Below are 19,742 nucleotides of genomic sequence, written 5' to 3'. Positions count from 1 at the left end.
GAAACACACTCAACTTTTATGTGGAGTGGATCCATAGTTGGCCCCAACAGTCCTATTGCCCATGAGTGCCCTTGTATTACTGCCATTTCAACTTACAGTCTGGACTCCTCGTTTAAGAGCAAGGGACTACTGTGGTTCAAGAGTAGGCCATGATTTTCCCTCCATCTCCCCATTTCTCTGTAGAGCTTTTTGCAGGGAAAGGAGCAATCTTGATGACCATTTCTTAGCCACTTCCATCTGGGCAACAAGTCCCTTTCAGTGGGCTCGGGGGGTCTGAGTGCACATTAAGCAACGGTGCAACTACAGCTCAAGTAGACCTACCCATCCCAGCTTTTGTCCGACTGGCAGGGGTAACACGACCTACATGGTGATACCGACCCCAGCACCGACTAGGACAGCTCGCCGGGGTCCTGGGTTGCTAGTCTGTGCTGAAGTTCACTCTGTTGCGTCTCCACTGCAATTGTTACCCAGGCCAGCTCAGGGCCGGGTGTACACGTGCAACAACCCCACCTCCCGACTGAAGTACAAGTTGACCTTCAAAGGTGGTGGGGGGAGCAGGAAGATTGCAGTCGCATGCAGTAGGAAAGAAGTAGACTATTGCTGTGACTATACATCTGAGAGATGGGACAGTGCTAAGATCATCCCCACGTTCCCTATGTTTACAACCCCCGGATCCCAGGCGGGGCAGTAATTCTTCCAGGCACAGCTTTATTTGTGGCTTGGGGTAGGTGCAGCCCGTTTATCATTCAAATAAACGTCTCCAAGTAGAACTGCCTTCACGAGTGCGTGCTGCTGCACGGCGGCCCCCGGGACGCTGGATTTGAGTCAGGCTGCCGGAGGGAGGAGAGCTCGGATTCGACTCCTGCTGCTGAGCCCTGCCTTAGAGCGAGTAGATCCTGATCTGTGTTTCAAGCAACCACGGCAGTCAGGGCACTGCCAGTGTGGCTGCAAAGCGGCGTGGCAATTAGGAGGGCTTAATTTCTGCCCCATTAATTTCCACCTCCCCGCCGTGATGAGGTTTATATAATAGCAGCAGGCTCAAGATGCTGAGTTTGGTTTTGTTTTCAAACTGTATTGTTTCTAACAACCTAACCAGGTAAATGCCTTGATAGACTAGACCACATAGCCACGATAGCATGGCTAATTCAATTATGTCACTGTGACATTATTAACCCGCTCAACCATCCTTCAGATGCTTCGTTGCATCCTGAACTATATACTACTCTTCCTTCCCAACAATGAGCTAAGGGTGCTTTTTCTCTACTCTATTGTCTTACAATAATTCTGCAATAATTGCCTACAATGGGTTGCTTTCCGAGCCAATAGCTAAGTGCTCCACCTGTCTGTCATCTCTGAACGAGTCAGTCTCTATGGTGCAGCTCTGCCCTGCTTTCTGCCTGTCATCACACTGTAATACCGGAGTGCACACTCATTACAGTAAGAGTCGGTGTACTAAAGGATTCCTGAACACTATAATATAGTTTCTCATGTTGCAGCCAAACAAAGGGGAAAAAAAAAGATTAATGCATTTACCAGAAGAGTAATCGGGTACAATACAGATATAGCGGGGGGCGGGGGAAACGTGAGGTCTCTCCAGTCTAAGTTACATGTCTTAACCACTGGGCTATAGGGCCACAATCCTATACTCTCTTTTCCTGGCCCTATGACTCTTGCATTCCCTAGTGCACAGTGGACTGGTTCTTCTGCAGGAGGATGGATAGAAAGTACTGAAAGCCTAGTGGTTAGGGCTGTCACAGGAGAGGTGGGAGATATTGGTTGGAAGCTCCTCAGTCTGAGCAGGGCATTCAACCTGGATACCCCCGTCCCCAGGTGAGTGGTCTCACCTCTGTCTTCCAGACGGCCGTACCCTTCTGCTAGAAAGCTGAACGCTTCCAGAAGTTTTTAGCCTGAGGCAGACACCTGGCATAAAAGTTTCATCCTGGATGTTTTCAGTTTGGAAAAGTGACAAGCAAACCGAAAACAAGGTCTTGGAGCACACGTCAGGCAGCCTTAATTATAGGAGTCATTACCTATGCCACCTATTTCTGCTCCCTTTCCTAGCAGTGATAGCATTTACTCTGCAGATTAGAAGATGCCTGATTTAAGCAGGTGCATCAGTGCAATAGGAGGTGGTTCAGACAAGGCTGATCCTGCCTTGAGCAGGAGTTGCTCTACATGCAACCTAAAGGCCCGTCTAGCCCTAGTTTTCTGTGACTCTGCAGCCTCCGGTGAAAGAAAGATGGTGGGAAAGCAGCTGGAAAGCAGGGTGGGGATGACGTCCTGTTTTGGGCGTTGGACCTGTGCATGACTTCTGTCTTAGATCTCCTCAGGGAAGGGTTGGAAGCCCCATCCCTGCCCCACTTAGAAATGTCAGCCAGGCATTTCACCTGCATCTTGCTGCTTGTTCCCAGCCCGTCCTGCTTCTCTGTACTGCTGCCTAGGGTTGGCCCCATTAGAGTAATGATCAGAGTAGCATGCAGCCTAGGAGCCACAGTCGAGGCACGGGGAGCCCCGGTGCTAGGAGATGTATAGACACTGAACAAGATTGTAAGAGCTCCAGGGGCAAAAACCATCTGAAACAGGACGCGTGGGGTGGACTCAGGCTGATGCTATTTCCACGCGTGTCTTCATTACTCAGTCTGAGTCCACCTGAAGCTTCCTGTCTCTGCTCGGGTAATGAAGGCATGCTCAGAAATAACATGACAGTGCTGGGCAGTGTGATAGGTGTAGTGGGGGACTAACCAGTAAATTGCAACTTGAACAATTGCGGACCAAGAACAGTCTTTTTGTTCTTCTTTTTCTTCAATGCATATAATAACCGCACAGGGTCTTGGCCTCTGACTGAGGCCTCGATGTAATACAACAGTGTAAATCAATTATGGTGAATAATAGGAGAGCTAAAACAGGCAGCACACAAAATAACCACATGGGGAACGATTTTGCATTGCTTTCGTGGGGCACTGCTGAGTTTGCTCAATGGGTCTCTCTTACCTCAAAACTCTGTGGTTCTCTGACTCCTTTATCCTAGGCCAGTGATGAAGATGATGATGACAACTTTTCCCACATGCACCTCCAAGCAACACCCTGAATACCTATAGCACATTAGTTCCTTCTCCTTAGTTTTTTCACCGGACCTGTTTTTCTGGATCCTGGAAAATTGCATATTCTCTGATAAAAGCCCCCAAATCCAGCAGCACCCGAGCCCTGGCTGGGGAGCTAGCCCCAGCCCCCAGCCCCCCCGGCAGGCCACCTGCTGTCCCGTCCCACTCCCCACCGGGGCCCTGAGGCCACGCGTCCCGGCTCTGGGTCCCACGCACCCCTCGGATGGACACTGGCCCCAGTCCCAGCCCTACCCAACCCACTCTTTCCCTCTCTATGGGGGCCTCTATCCCTGCTCCCCACTCACCCGCGGGAGCTGCTCTCCAGGCTGCCTGGGGCCATGTGCATATACTTGCACGTGGCGACCCGCCTGACCGCCCCTTGCAGGCTGCAACTTTGCCAGCCTGCAGAGAGCTCTTTGCAAAACTGCAAAATCCTCAGGTTTCTCCCTTAAAAGGAGAAATCCACATTTTCCTCAGGTAGCTCAGGGGGATTCGCATTTTTCTCTGTTTTCCCATGGGACATGCAAAACCCGGATCCATGGTCATCACTGACCCTTAGAAGGAAGAAGAAAATTGGATTGGTCTCGTGATGTTTGTCTCAAAGCCCAGGGCTCCAGCGTGTCGGTTGGTTCATGTCCCTTTGCACGGGGAGGATATTCGGACAGCATGGTCTGCAGATGTTCCCTGGCCTGGTCTGTAACCGTGTGTGATATTAAATGCAGAGGCTTGAACATACTGTGAATGAAAAGGAGTCGGTGCATGTCATCTTTTGTGGAGCAGCATAGCACTGTCAGTGAAAACAGAGCTTCAGGGAAAGTCAAGGAAGGGGTTGTGTCCCTGCCCCCCCACACTTATCTTTTTTTCCTTTTTAGGCTAGAATCACGTTTGTTGTTGTTCTCGCTGTCATAGAGTGCCCTGATTTTCCAAAGAGAGCACTTTAGGAAATATGGTTTGGTGTGTGTTCATTGCTCCTGTGTGTAAGTGTGCCCTCCTGGTGCACAGAGGACATCTGTGAGCTCTGACACAACACAGCCACCCTGCCGTGTTAGAGATGTGCAGACGCACGTAGCCGCCTGCATAGCAGGCGTGACTCACAGCCCACATGCATTGATGTTTATGTGCATCTCACCATTTTATAAAGACCTGATGTACCACACACAGTCACCGACACTCACCCAACCACCGAACACAGGCCTGTGTGCAAGGCTTAACATGCTACCAATAAATAATACACATTTACCACCATGAATATAACATGGCTATAGCACGGGTATCTCATGGGTATAAGACTTTCAATTGGCACAGCATACTATTACACATGCACACAGCTTGACACAATACATAGTGCGTACACGTGTATTATACGCACAAAGCACGCCTGCACCAACACACCTGACTTATCACACATGCAGGGTGCCACATCCCCCGTTCCACCACAGACTTTCTGTGCCCGTCTCTCTTATCACAGTCAGGACTTAACAGCCATGTATGTGCCTAACTTGCATGCTTGCACCTCACCCCACAAACTCAAAATCATTCCCTACAAGCCAGGCTCGCACACAAGGCCGTCAATTCGTGGTCTACACACCTGCACTGCACACAACCTAAACTAACGTGCAACGAGCACCTGAAGGGGGTTAAAATAAGGAAACTGTATTAAAAAAAAAGAAAGAAAGAAAGAAAGAAAACAGGATCCAAAATGTGTTCCCTCCTCATTCTCCTGAAGGGCTTTCGTCTGCAGTCTTGGAACTGTTAATAACAGTTAACCAGGCGAGACCATCAACAGAAGGGACAGTGGGTGTGTTGAAAGCTGCTCCGAAACACCTGTCCCCTTTACTATGGAGCATGATTCAGCTGCTAGGACGATCTCCTCCATCACAGGAAGGGGGGAGGAGGATTATAGCACAAGCTCTGAGTTTAATTGCTCTATAATGCCATCTTGTGGCTTTTGGGCTCATGCAGTCAGTTGTTCCCTGTTTGTCACACTGCTCACTACATGAGCCTACTATCGGGTATCCATACGTTAAAGAAATCAGAAATGAAGAGCGAGAAAGAGGGTGCAATACATGGGGGGCGGGACCCTCACCCCAGATTAAATTGTTACACTCTGAGTGGGTCTTGGTAGCAAACTGGATCTATACTGGTTTTTCAGCTGGTATGAAGCAGTGCTAACAGCCCCCCAGCAACAATTTTGGGGTCCCCCAGAAGCTGACCCAAGACCAGTGTGATCTATGCATTTTCTTGATGCAATATTTGGTGAGAGAGTTTGCTCTGCATTTGGTTATCTTTTATGCGAGGTGGAAAAACAGAGGCTGTTTCTTCAGCACCTGACTGAGGTGGTGTGTGAATCAGGAGCGGCACAGGTGAAGTTGGTGAATTTTCACCTGTAAAAATGAGGTATCAGGAAGAGAAGATTAAAATGTTTTTGGCATTTATTGTCCAAACAGCCCTTTGTGGGTACTTGGGAGAAGCCTGCAACAACAGATGCATGCATGTTGACTCTTTTAACACAAGAAACATCCATAGGAAGAACACCTCTGCTATGAAGAGAAGCAAAGGTAACCAGAAAGGTGCTTGAATGAAAACCAAAATACTGTGCTATGTTGAGGATTGCAGATTCAGGATTTTCAGGTTGATCCCTGGCAGGATTATGGCTCCAAACAGAAGTGCAACTGAATTTGGGGAGAGGCTCAGCGGCGGACTTGAGCTTTGCAAGTTGGGCCCTTCTCTCTAAGGTGTCCTGTGTCTGTGACCCCAATTTGTGGATAGGCAAATTTACCCCTACATAAGACTAGCTATTGTAATGAGCAGCCAGTAACAGCTGAACAGGGGTACTTCCACCTAGTTTCTAGTGGAGGACTATCTCATATAAAAATACACCCCTTTCCTCCTAAATAAGACTAGCATTTGGTCTTCCTTACTAGTACCCTTCATAGAGAGATCCAGGAAAGAATGAACCAGCAAGACCATCTCTCATCCTAAAGCTGGTCTCTGTGGGGCATATCTACATTGCAATCCAAGGTATAATCAGAGTTGTTGCCTATCCTGCCTAGCTCACGTTACCATATCAGTGTGAAGCTGCAAGAGCCCAGACTTAGAATAATAGAAAATGAGGGATGAAGGGACCTCGAGAGGTCACATCTAGTCGAACCCCCTGTTCAGAGCAGGACCAGCCCCAACTACATCATCCCAACCAAGGGTTTGTCTAGCTGGGTCTTAACTTCCAAGGATGGAGACTCCACCACCTCTCTGGGGAGCCTGTTCCAGCATTTCACTACCCTCTTAGTGAGAAAAATGTCCTAGTATTGAACCTCAACTTCCCTGGCTGCAACTTGAGCCCATTGCTCCTTGTCCTGTCATCTGCCCCACTGAGAACAGCCCAGCCCCATCCTCTTTGCAGCCCGCCTGCAAGAAGTTGAAGGCTGCTATTCAGTCCCCCTCAGTCTTCTCTTCTCCAGACGTCAGCACAGGTTAATCAACCCCATACATGCCCAATGTTGCAGGAGACCAAGTGCAGGAGACTCTTCTCTGGAGTCTACATTGTCCCAGCTATGCTGGTTTTGGTTAGCTAAATTAAGCTAAACTAGACATGCCTGCCTACATTGCAATCTCACCTTGATGGCCATTGCCAACGTAGCCCCGGTCAGGGATGAAGCGAGCGGCAGGGAAGGTCACTGTGCTACCAGTGTTGTAGAGGCAGAGGACTTCTGTTTCCAGGACTCTCATTCACCAGCTATTTTATAATCTATAAATCTTCCATCCAGCCAGGGCCAAACTAGTAGCTTGAATCTGAATTCATTTTTATCTCAGGAGAGTTTCACTCCAGCTATCTAAACCTGCCGGTTGCCCCTGCGAATGTGGTTCAGATTCAGATCCCACCCTAGACCTGTACCTAACCTTAGTCTCCTTCCAAACACCAGCTCCTTATCTCACCTCTCCCAGCACTAGGTAAGGTCACAGAAATAGCGTGAAGCAAAAATGATGCAGTTAGAAAGAAAATGCCACTGTACCAAGAAGGGACCCTATAGTCCTTACTCCCACAGGACGCCCCTTCAGGTCAGCGAGGAAGATGCTGCTCTCTGCCCTGCCAGCACAAGTTTGAAGGGCCTCTGTAATGCCAATGAGGTGGCTGTGGATTTCCTCTGGTGTAACTGGGAGCAGCATCTGTCCCCATAGATGTTTTGCTGAAGTTGCAAGAATGGGCCCCTTTATGGTTACAGGGCTGGGAGGGAGCTCCATGGTCAGAGCGTCCAGTCCATGTCACATAACCCCCTCCATGCACTTATCCGCCTTCCCCTTAAACCCAGCTGGCTTTTAAACCCACTGGTCCTTTCAGGAGACTGCTCCCAAACCTTCCTCCTTCCGACTTCCAGATTAAATTTATTCCTGGCCAGTTTAGACCCAGTTTGTTCTGGCACTAACACCATCCTTCAGCAAACAGCTATTTTCCCTGGAGCTGACCAGTAAAATTTCACGTATCATGCCCAAATAGGGTGTGAGCTGATACTATACAGTCTGTATCTGAATATGAAAGACGTTTTTTGTGCTCCTCGGAAAGCAATGAATGTTTTTTGCTGGTTGTCTGGAGGGGGAGGTGGGGGTTTATCATCTATATCTAAACAGGAAAATAATTGATAGCTCCCCCGGGCCTCACTGTCACATGTAACCAGCCATGGGACTGATGTTTTTAAGCAGTTTTGTTTTCCTAGTGGATATAACACTCGCATGCAAGCATCACATCATAGTAGCAGCAGCAGCAGAAGAAGAAAGGATTGTTTTTAAGTGCATTGCTCATGTAGCGCTTGGTAGGAGGCTTACTGAGAAACTGCTCAGTCTTAACTGCAAGATCAACAAAACCAGGATTAAAATATCCTTCCATGAAATGGCCAGATCCATGCCCAACGTTTCAATGCTTTCTTTCGAGTGTAGTTCTCATGGATGTAGCCCCGCAAGCAGCAATCTCCCCACGCAGCTACAGCGGCAGACTCGGCTGGGCGAAGCCAGTCGGGAGGCACGGCGTTGAAGGCTGGGAGATGGGTTGCTTTCCATGCCCTCCCCGCACCGTCTCCCCTCGGACAGGCCTTGTCGGCAATGATGCCCAGTAGCACAGTTGTGGCACGTGTGCTGTTTGCCACTTCAGCACGGAGGCCATCGAGGAGCCCAAAGCCATAAGGGAGCAGTGTGCCCCTGGGATGGATGTTCCTGAGACCTGCCTCCTCCAGGCTCTTGCATATCCCGATTCCTCTTGGCCAGGTAAAGCCTTCCCAATAGCTGAAGGTATCCAGCGCCTGCCCTGAAGCATAAGAATTGATTGTGGTAGCTTTAGCTTGGATACCTACACCATTAATCGTCATAAAATCCTGCAATCCTCTTGGTTTTCATAGATGCTTGGAGTCACAAGGGACCTTAGTAGATCATCAAGTCAGACCCCCTGTCCTGGTGACCGCCTATGGAAGTGGGATCTACTTGGTTGCCTGCAAGCTGCATAAAAAAATAGGGTTTTTTGGGGTTCTACATTTTACTGCATTTTAACTAACTCAGCCGAATTTCCCACTGGTTTCTTGCTAAGAGGCGGGTTGGGAAAAGCGGGCTGGTCAGCTTTCCCTAAAGAGCCACAGCACTCTGAGCACCTGAATCCCCTTCTCGTTAGAAACCGCCTTTTAAGTAAAGCTGGGCAAATATGGTCAGGTCAGCCTGAAAGGGATGCAGGGACAGTGTCCTCCGGTGTCCGATTGCTTGTTGGCTGTTCGTGACCTGCTCGGCGGGGATATTTGAAGCAGGGCACATCGGCAGAGATCTCTGTCTCTCGAGACAAGGAAATAACTCAGTTGGCTCGGGGTAGGAGCAGGCTCTCGCCCTCTGGGGCTGAGGCACTAGGTGGGAAGTAACATCCGGCGATAGTGCGAATGCAGGTTGTTCCTGTGCGGGGTCTGCAGGAAGTATCCTGTTTGAGGATATAATTGATGTTTTCCTAGTGCGGTGCAAGCTCTGCAGAGCCCTGGCTGTGTGTGCACATCACCCCTCCCTGAGGTTTGTTCTCCTAGCCGTTTACTGCATTTAGCATCCTGTGAAGTAGGCACTTCACTACTGCCAATGATAAAGGAGGGAAATAAATGGCCTACCACCTGCCTACCTATCTGCAGGTCATTTTTTTTTCCCCCCACCCTCCTGCCTTAAATCTGCTGGCCAGAGACAGAGCCGGGCTCCGCCATCTGCACTGGGCTGTATTTCAGCGCTGCCCATGCCTGCTGCAGTGGCTTGGGAATGGACAGAGAAGTAATAAATCTCCTCTCCAGGGTCAGCATAGCATTTGGGGAATGCCGAGGAGCAGGAGGCTTGAAGGGAGGAGATCAGGATGTTCCTCAATAGCAGCTTTGCTCTTGGGCTGGAGCTTGGGCTGGGAGAGAAAGGGAGGAGCGGGAGATGGCTCAGTTAGACAGGGCCAGGCGGAGATCACATGCCTTCGAGAGCAAATTGCAAGCTACTAATAACCAGCCACACACTCGTTTCATGAAACGTGCAGGCGGTATGCATAAGAAGGCCACAACGTGGACACGCACCTGTATACTCGCATTTCAATGCTCCGAGGAGATGCTGCATCCGGCATCCCCTTCTTGTTTTAGATCCTAGCTTGCAACCCGCTGCTTTGTTCCACTGGGGATAAGGCCAGAGCCCTCGAATCGAGAGTCAGAGCCAGAGCTGAAGCCCTGAAGCACGGGACTTTGCATTTGTTTATCCCTGGACCCACATCTGAAGGGAGACTGCTTCTGATCTGGGTAGGGCCACACACAGATTGAAGTCCCTTTTGCAACAGAAAAGGCAGCTGGGGCTGACCCCCTTCTGCTCCGGGAGAGAGGGAAGGCTGCTGACCAGCTGCCTGAGATACCCACTGGGAAAGGTAGTTTGGGAAGGTGTGCACATCCTCAGCACTGTGCTTTGTATCAGAAAATGCTTTGTATCACTGTGCTTTGTATTTGCCATCAGCCAACTGAGTTATTTCCTTCTCACAGTGCTCCTTGGGCCAAGGAGAGCCGTCCAACAGGAGGCTGAGTGGACCTAGTAAATCAGACACGGGTTACCTTGTGTCTATGTGTTACTGGCACCTCTAAGCGGGTGGTGGCAGCAGTGTGGTACTGTGCCGTGGCCCTTCCTCAGGTTGCAGAGATTCCCCTTTAGCTGAAGCAGAAGTCTCTGTTTTGTCCCTGTCCCCCGGGAGGCTTTATGCATGTAACTCACCCCCCAACCATTTTGCTTGCCCTCCTCTGGACTCTCTCCAGTGTGTCCACATCCTTTCTATAGTGGGGGGCCCACGGCTGGACACAGGACTCCAGATGTGGCCTCCTCAGTGCAGAATAAGAGGAGAAGAATAATTTCCCTTGATCTGCTACTGGTACAGCCCAGGATGCCAGGAGCCTTCTGGGCACCAAGGGCGCGCTGCTGGCTCCTGTTCGGCTTCTTGTCCCCTGTCAACCCCAGGTCCTTTTCTGGAGAGCTGCTGCTTAGCCAGGTGCTCCCCAGCCTGCACTGGCACATGGGATTGTTCCCTCCTAAGTGCAGGACTTTGCACTTCTCCTCGTTGAATCTCATGAGATTTCTGTTGGTCCGGTCCTCCATTTTTACTAAGTCTCTCTGAATCCTAGCCCTACCCTCCAACATATCTACTAAGGAGGTCTTGCTTCTCCTTCTTCTGTGTCAACCCATTTGCAAAATAGCAGCTCCAGGATAAGCTTATGCTCTGTCTGCGTGTGAGCAAAGAGCAAAATGGGGTGAAAAGTAGATTCAGAGAGAAGCAGGATGGTAGCCACCAAACAGACACCAGCAATCAGGATACATGTTATAGGTGGTATCTTTTATTAAAACAACTAGATTTTTGCAAAACAATAATAATAATAATAATAATAATAATTGCAATTCTTTAAAAAAATTTTTGTGCAAAAATCTAGTTGGTTTAATAAAAGATATCACCTCTAGCACAAGTCCTGATTGCTTTTGCCTCTAGACCAATACAGCTACAACTTGGCTACCAACCAGACATCAGTGGCACAAGAGGAGGTTCTTGCAGCAGTGGTGCTGAGCAGATATAGATGGATGGAGAGGAGGATAGTGGGGGGTGAATGGAGAGAGCAAGGAGCAGAAGAGAGAAGGGATGGAGGAGATCTGGGTGATGGTCTCCAGAGGAGGTCCAAAGAGGGCTTAAGTGACATGGTTTTGTACCAGATCTAACAATGAATAGCAGGCACAGGCATCTTCCAACACACAGCAGCCACAGAAAGGGGACAAAGAAGTGAGCAGAGGTGCATGCTGGGCTAGGTTAGGTGGATGAGGAGAGCAGGATAACTCAGTAACCATCAGGGGCAGGTAAGAAGATGGTGGTCTCCAAAGAGACAGTCAGAGGCATGCCCATGCCCTGCCGCAGTGCCACGGGGGACGTTGCTGTAATGGGTTAAACTGGTTGAGCGTGGGAGATCTGTAGATTCATCCTCCTTCCCCACTTACCCTCCAGGATCCCTGCTGCCCTGCCCCAGGCCAGATCCCAAACCTGCGGCGCCTGGGACAGGAGCGCTTTTGCCTCCGTCAAGCCCAGTGACATCGGAGAGAGCTGCGCCATGAGCTGATGGGGAGGGGGACGGAGCCGGTGACCCAGGCCCGGGCAGCTGTAGATCTGCACGTGTGCACGCGGCGTACATGTGCTCGTCCTCAGATAGCTCCTAGCAGCGTACCGGCTGGCTGGAGGCTCTGTAATGTGTGCGCTCCCGCATGAGACATTCCCTTTTCTTTCCTATCTCTCTCTCCAGCTTTTGTCTTCCTTCGTGCCATCCTTTCTTCTGTGCTGCCTTTTTTCCCCCCGTTCTTGCCTTTCCCTGCCTTCTGCCTTGTTCCCTCGCTTCTCTCCTCCTTTCATTCATTCTTTCCTCCCTCCCTCATTTATTTGTTTAGAGCAAATTTTCAAATCTATAAACCCATTACTGCAAAGAGCCAGGACTCGGGCAGCATCTGAGCCTGCACACGTGGAGGGGCCCGGATTCCAATAACAGAACTTATTTGGGAAAAAAAAAACATTATCTGTAATGTGGAAATGGTTTGGCTTGAGGGTAAAATTTATCATCATTACCCTAATATCATCTCAAGCCTCAGCTCTGGCAGCAGCTAAAGAAAACACCAAGGCTTAATTCAGTCAGTGCAGGGAAAGAGAGACAGAAGATGGGAAAGATGATTTATGATGGAAATCAATGCAATCATAATACTTTATGCTTGTAAAATTGGGCTGTTCCAACAGCGCCAGTGGATTGCATAGGCGGTTTTTTGCCAAAAAATTGTGACAAGATACAACAGAGGGGGCTGCAGTGAGATGGGGACCCTACCAGAGAGGCAGATGAAGTCACGGTCCTGATTACTCTGTTCTGTTTAGCTTCTCAAGTCTTAGCTCCCTGCAGCATGGCATCAAATTGACTTTGAAGTGTAGCTGAGCAGGACAACTTGATGAAGGATAGTAAATGAGGGGAAAGGTGAGGGTGAGAGGAAGGAGAGAAATAGGAAAGCCAGGGAAAGGGAAATGAGTATTAATAAGTAGCTACATGGGGAAAAAAAAGTTTCAGTGGAGAATAGTATGAAGGAAATAAAATAACTGGAAAAATGAAGGAATCAATAAGAACAATCCCTCCCCAAACCCCAATCTAGATGCATTATCTCACTGAAATCATTGGAGCTATGCTACTTAGGGTGTGTCTACATGAGACACTTCAGCTTAAAATTTAAGGCACATTAGGGCACGCGTCTACATATGCATACCCATCAAGGGTATGGGTGTAATGGTAATTGTAAAATGGTGATCTAGGGCATTGTAAAATGGTGATCTGGGGCTAAGTGTACCTAAATTTGATACCTGCAAATACAGGTTTCGAATTCAGACATTAATTCATATGTAGACACATTAAAGCACATTAACACTATGTGTGTGGACTTTTGTTAGTCCCGAGTCCGTCCACATACACAGCGCTAATGCACTTTAATGCCTACCCATGTAGATGCCTGCCTAAACCCACATAAGCTAAGGGGCATGACATTTAGGCGTGCTTAAATGCACATTGTAAACACACCCTTAGAGTGAGACTCAAGGCCATTTTTAATGATGAGTAAATATCCCGGGGTTTGGAGCATTGTGTTTTGTGCCATGAAGGTTGAAATGTTGTTTCCAGTGCTCTGGCCCTGTAGGTTGTACAAAAACCAGGCTGCGCACACTAGCAAGAGTGCAAAGAGCAGGCGTGGATAATGCGAGATTCTCCGCAAAGATCAATTCTTCGAGCTTTTGTGCAAGCAAGGCGCCTTGTCAAGTTCTCTCCTGTTTTGCATGCATGGTTTTTGAAGCATGCACGTGTTTCTTGCACTTCTGCGGGTATCGGTGGGAATGTTACCACAGTACTACCTGGAGCTGAAGCAGGAAATGTTAACAAATACCCTTTTATACAATGCTTTGTCACTATTGATCCTAGCCAGAATGGGGAAATGCAGTCTCTCAGGAAAAACCAAGTACTTGATAATTATTTGCACGACTCCCATAGCATATGAAATATTTTATACACAGGGTTTACAATTAAATGTGGGGCACAGACGGAAATTAGCCACACTTTTTTCCAACCCAAAATTAGCATCATATCTTACTTGAGTTTTTGTTTGTGTTTTTGTTTTGGGGGAGTCAGGAGAGAGCAAAAAAAAATAGTTTTCAAAGAAAATATCCTTTGCAGGGAATGTGTGTGACTCTATGCTATGATTTTGCAATTTAAAAAATCCAAATCTGAACATTGAAAAATGTTCTCTTGGTATGTACCTTTTTTAAAAAGCAAAATCCATTTTGAAGTTATCAGTAAATATTTTCAGTTTTGGAATATATATATAGATATAGATTATAGAGGTAGAGTATAGATATAGTTTATCTGTATTAGTATTGATATTGGTATGCGTTTATGTTGACTGATTAATTGGTAGGCAGACAGACAGAGGGGTGTGAGTGTGTGTGTGTTTGTGTGTGTAAACCAAAATGTATTCAATTAGGAGAGGAAAAACTATTGCACAGTTTTGATCATACCTAAAAATATATATATACATATATTTTGTCTGGTTTAATTGGAGTCTTTTAAAAAAGCAGGTCATTTTGAGTAAGTTTGTGAGAGGTATATTGGGTTAGGGAGCATGCCACAACCAATCTACTACCCTATACATAGCACTTCCAGTTTCTTTCCTGCACATGAAATATTTGTCCTTTGAAAAAGTGCATATTGAAGAATGCCTTATTGTGTCTGTTGCCTTCACTCTTCCGTGTCAGGTAAGGCAAAGAAAAGAAAGATGCCCTGCATGAATTCCTGCCTCCCAGAAAAAGCCAGGGTTATTTAAGCTTGCAACCAACACCTAGCAATCTAAGCTCAGATATTGTGTGGTTGCATGTAGATGCATGACGGACAGTAAATCTGGAAAAGCACATTATGAACATGTATTGAGACGCCCCGTGCAATGCTGACCCGAGAATCTCATTGAATAATTCTTGTATGGGTTTCATGCAGTCCTACCTAGATCAGAGGTCCTTATAAAGTAGATATCAAGTAGAAGCCTTCCTCTTACACCTCTGCCTCATCCAGTCTTCGAGGACTCATTTCAGGGGCGTGGGGGTGTGTGTGTGTGTGTGTGTGTGTGTGTGTGTGTGTGTGTGTGTGTGTGTGTGTGTGTGTGTGTGTGTGTGTTTTCTGGTGCCTTTGGAAGGAAAGTGGAGGGGGAGATATGTCCTCAAAGAGTGGCTGTTTGGGGGGATAGTTTAGAAGCAAAGAGGTCACCATTGTCCCTCGTTGGCGTGTCTGAATCTGACTTGCTACAGATGACTGTATCAAGACACCCAGTCTCATGTTTGATGGCTTTTCAGCAGCATGAGATGTGGCTGAGTCGTAGGACTAGAACTGGTGCCGTACCAAATGGCCTGGCGCTGTCCGGCTAAAGCAGATGGAAAGAACCGAGTCCTTCTCTTTTTCTCTCCATCTCTGAACAGCTCCCCTGGGATTGTTTGTACCACTGTTATCTATTAATGCCCAGTGGTTCAGAATGGGTTGTGCGGTAGAAATCACCTTGCAGTGACGTTTTGCCCTGTCCTCATAGCAGCTGGGGCAAAAAAAAGCACCTCCCGTCTCAGTGGGACCTTGCAATGCTCAGCAGCTTGGAGGGTGAGGTGCTTATGGTGGAGCGTCCCAACTAGGGATGGGCGATGCAGAAAAACATCACAATGCAGCCTGCTTCACCAGGCTGAGCGCCGGACTTACCGTGGCCTTTGTGCTGTGTTAGTAGAAACCCTCGCAGCTTTAACGCTCGTTTTTTCAGAGAATCTCTGCACCATAAGTAGTTGCCAGGATAGATAAAGAGATAAAAGAAAGGGCAAGACTTCATGCCATTCTTCTCTGGTGCATTCCCACTGGTCCACACAGGACATTGATGGATGAGGCTTAGCCGTGGTAAAGAACCTGTTTCCCTCTCTGATCTGACATTTTCAAATGAACTCTGCAGTAGGTCGGTCAAGGTCAGACGTTGTACCTCGCTCTTTTGGACTCCCTGTTAATTGTGTCAGGACCCGGCTGGCATTTTTGCTTCTGAAAAACTCCCTCTCCCCCAATACATGTGCTGACATTCCCCTTTAAATGCACCCTTTGCCCGGAGCATACTTATTTTGTGTGCTTGGATATGGCTGAGATTGGCCTGATGCATTTAATTACGAAGGATTTGATGGCATTATGAAACTCGAACACAGACAGACACTCTGTCCCACTTCTGGAGAAAAAGTTTGACAGTGGTGGCAAAGGACCAGGGAGAAAGAGGTCCACTGATTGACTCCAGGAGTAAAAGTCTTGGACACCTGCGGTGCTGGTATTGAACAGCCATCTCTCCCTCTTTTGCCATACGTAGTGACATACTTAATGCCCCTTATCCCAGACAAGTGTTAAGAGACTGCATAAAGGAGGCTGAAACAATGACCTCTTACTTTGCCAACCTGATCTATACCATGAAAGCCAGAGGGATCAGATCTAGGGCTGATATAAATTGATGCTGTTTCCTCAAAGTCTACAGACTCGTACTCCACACCACAATAGCTAGGTGCCTGGTGACATTTCCTAAACAGAAAACTTCTTTTGAACTTTCACTATTAACCCTGCATAGAGAATACATCTGCACTCTTATTTAGGGTCAACCCTGAGGTTTACTTCCACTGGCCTTGACCCACCCCTCCTATCTTCAACCTCAATGTCCGCTGTTGTGGTTTGAAGCCACTGTTCCCACTCCAGTCCCCTGTAGCCACAGAGAATATTCTTCATCCTTTTTATAATCACCCTTCAGCTATTTGAAAACTGTTATCAAATCCCCCCCGTCTTCCCTTTTCCAAACCAAATACCCCTAGTTCTTTCACCTTTTTCTCACAAAGTATTATTCCCAAACTCTAATAATTTCTGTTCCTCTCCATTGGACTCTTTCTTATCTGTATGTGTCTTTCTTGAAATGCGAGGCCCAATACTGCACACCGTGCTCCAAGTGAGGCCCCACAAATAGTTTCAGTCTTGCCATATGAGGCAATATACTGACTTCTGGGATCAATTCGGCATATCAGAGCCTTTTGGCTTGTACATCACCAGGTTTCTTCCCAAACACTCTCATTCCCCAAGTCATTGGAGCAGCCCTATGGTTTTGTGATGCAAGTTGTCTGGCTGCTTAACCTAAAATCCCCTGAAAATACATGCATCCAGTTTGTAGTTTATTGCCAGACAGTTGTTCTTGGGTTCTGCAAGTCCATTAAATTGACAGTCTTAGGTTGGATTTCATTTTTAAAAGGGTTTATATGGCAGAAGCATCACCAAATTTAGCCTTACAAGTGACCCCTTTTTTTTTTCCTTCTAAGCAGAAAGGTTATAGCCAAGCAGTCATGGAAACCAGAACTGCTTTACATCCTTGAAGACCCAGGGTGCTATTTAGGAGCAGTGCAACATCTTCCTATCAATTAACATGTGACTTCAGCTACTGACACCAGTTCCATCCAACACCCTTTTCACTAAACCATTATTAAAAACACCCAGTAAGTCCAGGTTAGTAACAGTTGGCTTGTGAGTAGCCTGAAGTCCAAAATCTCTCTTTGAGTCTAAGAGGGCACATCTACAAGAGACACCGCAGTGCAGTCGTTACTGTGCAGTCATTTAGTATATGCATAACCAAGTACTAAATGACTGCACAGTAACCAGTGTTACTGCACAGTAGTATCCTGGCACAGTTGCCTGGCAATGCTGATGGTGCAGTAGCTCGTTACTACTGTGCAGTAGCTCGTTAGTACTGCGCAGTAGCGTTGCGTCACGGTCCGTGCCCAGCAGTGCTACCGCACAATAGGAACAAGCTCTGGACGATAAGCGTCTCCTCTAGATGCACCCACAGTTGCTTTAAAGTAACGAGGCAACTCTCGTTCCCTTGGCCATGGGCATTTGTGAAGCTACCCAAGCAAGATGGTCCTTGATGGGTGGCTTCCCGCTATCACAAGTACCCTCTGGAGAGGAAGCGATGGTTGTGGAGCAGCCAAACAAGGTGAGGAGTGACAACGGGTTGAGGTTTTATTTCTGTTTATTTGTTTATTTATTTTAAGAGCCGGAAGCTGAAGATGCTGTCCGCAGGCTACGTCGTGTGCCGTTTTAAATGCACTGCTCTTAATAAATACCGACAGCAAATCAGGACAAGAACAGACGCAAGTTGTTTCAGACGCAAGTTGTTTCAGGCGACTTCTGTCAAGCGAGCGGTAATGCGGCAGGATTAGTGGCAATCCTCTCCATATTGCGGAGAGCAAGCCGCCTGCAGATGAACTGCTTCAGGCGGTGCAGTGGGTTTATCACTGGGTCCTTGATATTCCCGAGCAGATGTGCAGGCCGTATCGTTATTAGTAGCTTTTCTTTCTCTCTCTCTCTCCCTCTCTCTCTCTCTGTCCAGCTGAGGGTTTGATGGTGGTGGTGGTGGTGATGTGCTGTTGATTTTCATTCCAGAGGCATTTAAATGAACCCAGGGATGAGCGGTTGTTGGGATTTTTTTCCCCCGTGCTGCAGCTCTCCCTTGCTTTAGGCTGCTAATGACTGAGACTGGACATGCCTTTAATATTCAAAATGCTAATAGTGTGCCAATGTGAGTGCCACATTTTCAGCGACTGAGCCATTAACACTGGTTTCATTAAATCCAATCAAACTCAAGATGCAACAGAGACTTTAAAAGGCAACCTCTACCCTCCCCATAGACACCAAACTTTTTTTTTTTTTTTTTATGTCTGTGCACTCATTGAAAATGCCAGCTCAGACCATAGACCCTTTCCCCCAGCACTGACAAATGTGGGCTTTCAGTTTACAGTGTGGTACAATTAATCTCTTCACCTAGTTAAAGTGGAAGGGGCAAGTAATTAGATAAGGGACAGCTGTTTTGGAATAAACCAAGGGAAAACTTCATACTTATATCCCAGCGCTGAAAGTGTGCACAACCCATTTCACTTTTGCACTCCGTGGCACTGCATCAGTGCCAAGCAGCCCTAAAGATCTTCGCTACACAGGCTGTGAAATCACCATCATTAGCAGCTTTTATGGCTTTGACAGTCATTTCCTGGGGGTGGTTTAAGCAAGTGTAATCCTACCTGGAGAGAGGTCTTGGACTAGGTGACCTCTTAAGGTCCCTTCTACTCTGATTTTGTGGTTGCTATGCCACCTCCCTCTCCCTTTTTGTAACAGCAAGGCCAAGTTGACCGTATCTCAAACAGTTTTCTTTCTCCTCCAAAACAAATGCATACAGGTCTCTGGAAGCTGATGTAAGAGCAGCTGTTCTCCCGTATGAAGGCATCTGAATTGATCTGTGTATATACAGCACCTAGCACACCCGGCCTAGCTTTTGGGTTCTGCTAGAACACAACTAATGGTGTGTTTTACGAACACCGGGTACCTCTTGAAGCCAGTTCCTGGAGGCACACAGCCCTTCGGGTGAATCCAGCTGCTAATCTAGCCTCCTAACTGTGCTTTGAGGTGTCAGATACTAGCCGTGGACTTGTTCATCTCGACATCTTGTGAAAATCTTGGCCATTGTTTCCTGAGGTTAGTGCTAGACCTGAACCACGAAGTGCAGGGGTTTGAGGAGGGGCTGTTGCAATAGCTCGAGTCTGGTAAATCCATTTATTTCCAGGGCCCTTGAGAAGGGTCCCCAAGGGACTGTGCCATAAGGCATCCACCGAACCCAGGAAGGAAACCAAGCGGTGTCAAAGTTGGGGCCTCGGTCTGGAGCTCAAGGAGCCAGCCCAGCGTTGTCTTCCTAGCTTTGCAACTTGACCTTGGGCAACTCCCTTTCTCTCTTTCTCCCCCTTCCTGTTTGTCTTCCTGTAAACTCTCACCAGGTGACAGTGCCTCATCTTATGGACCCCCAGTTTCATATGAAGCCCTCCCTTAAGGATGATGGTAATGCAGTTTCAATGCCTGGAGCACTGAAATCCTGACATGCATCCTCCTGCCTGCTGCAAAATAGCCCTGCTATTCCACCCCCAGGCACATGCACAGCACGCACATCAACTTTGGCACCTCCAATATATCTGAGGTCTGATCAGGATCCTCCCTTGCT

General features: G+C 47.7%; 1 protein-coding gene across 10 annotated transcripts in view; it reads left to right on the top strand.

Moving 5' to 3' along the window:
- Positions 1–19,742, top strand: part of CELF4 (CUGBP Elav-like family member 4) — an 873,367-nt gene that overhangs the window by 405,430 nt on the left and 448,195 nt on the right. The window lies entirely within an intron of this gene.

Source organism: Crocodylus siamensis, chromosome 3 (genome assembly GCF_052110815.1).
Source record: "Crocodylus siamensis isolate JL-2025a chromosome 3, ASM5211081v1, whole genome shotgun sequence".
Classification (NCBI taxonomy): domain Eukaryota; kingdom Metazoa; phylum Chordata; order Crocodylia; family Crocodylidae; genus Crocodylus; species Crocodylus siamensis.
The sequence above is the reverse complement of the archived record's forward strand: the minus strand, read 5'-3'. Positions and strand labels throughout refer to the sequence as shown.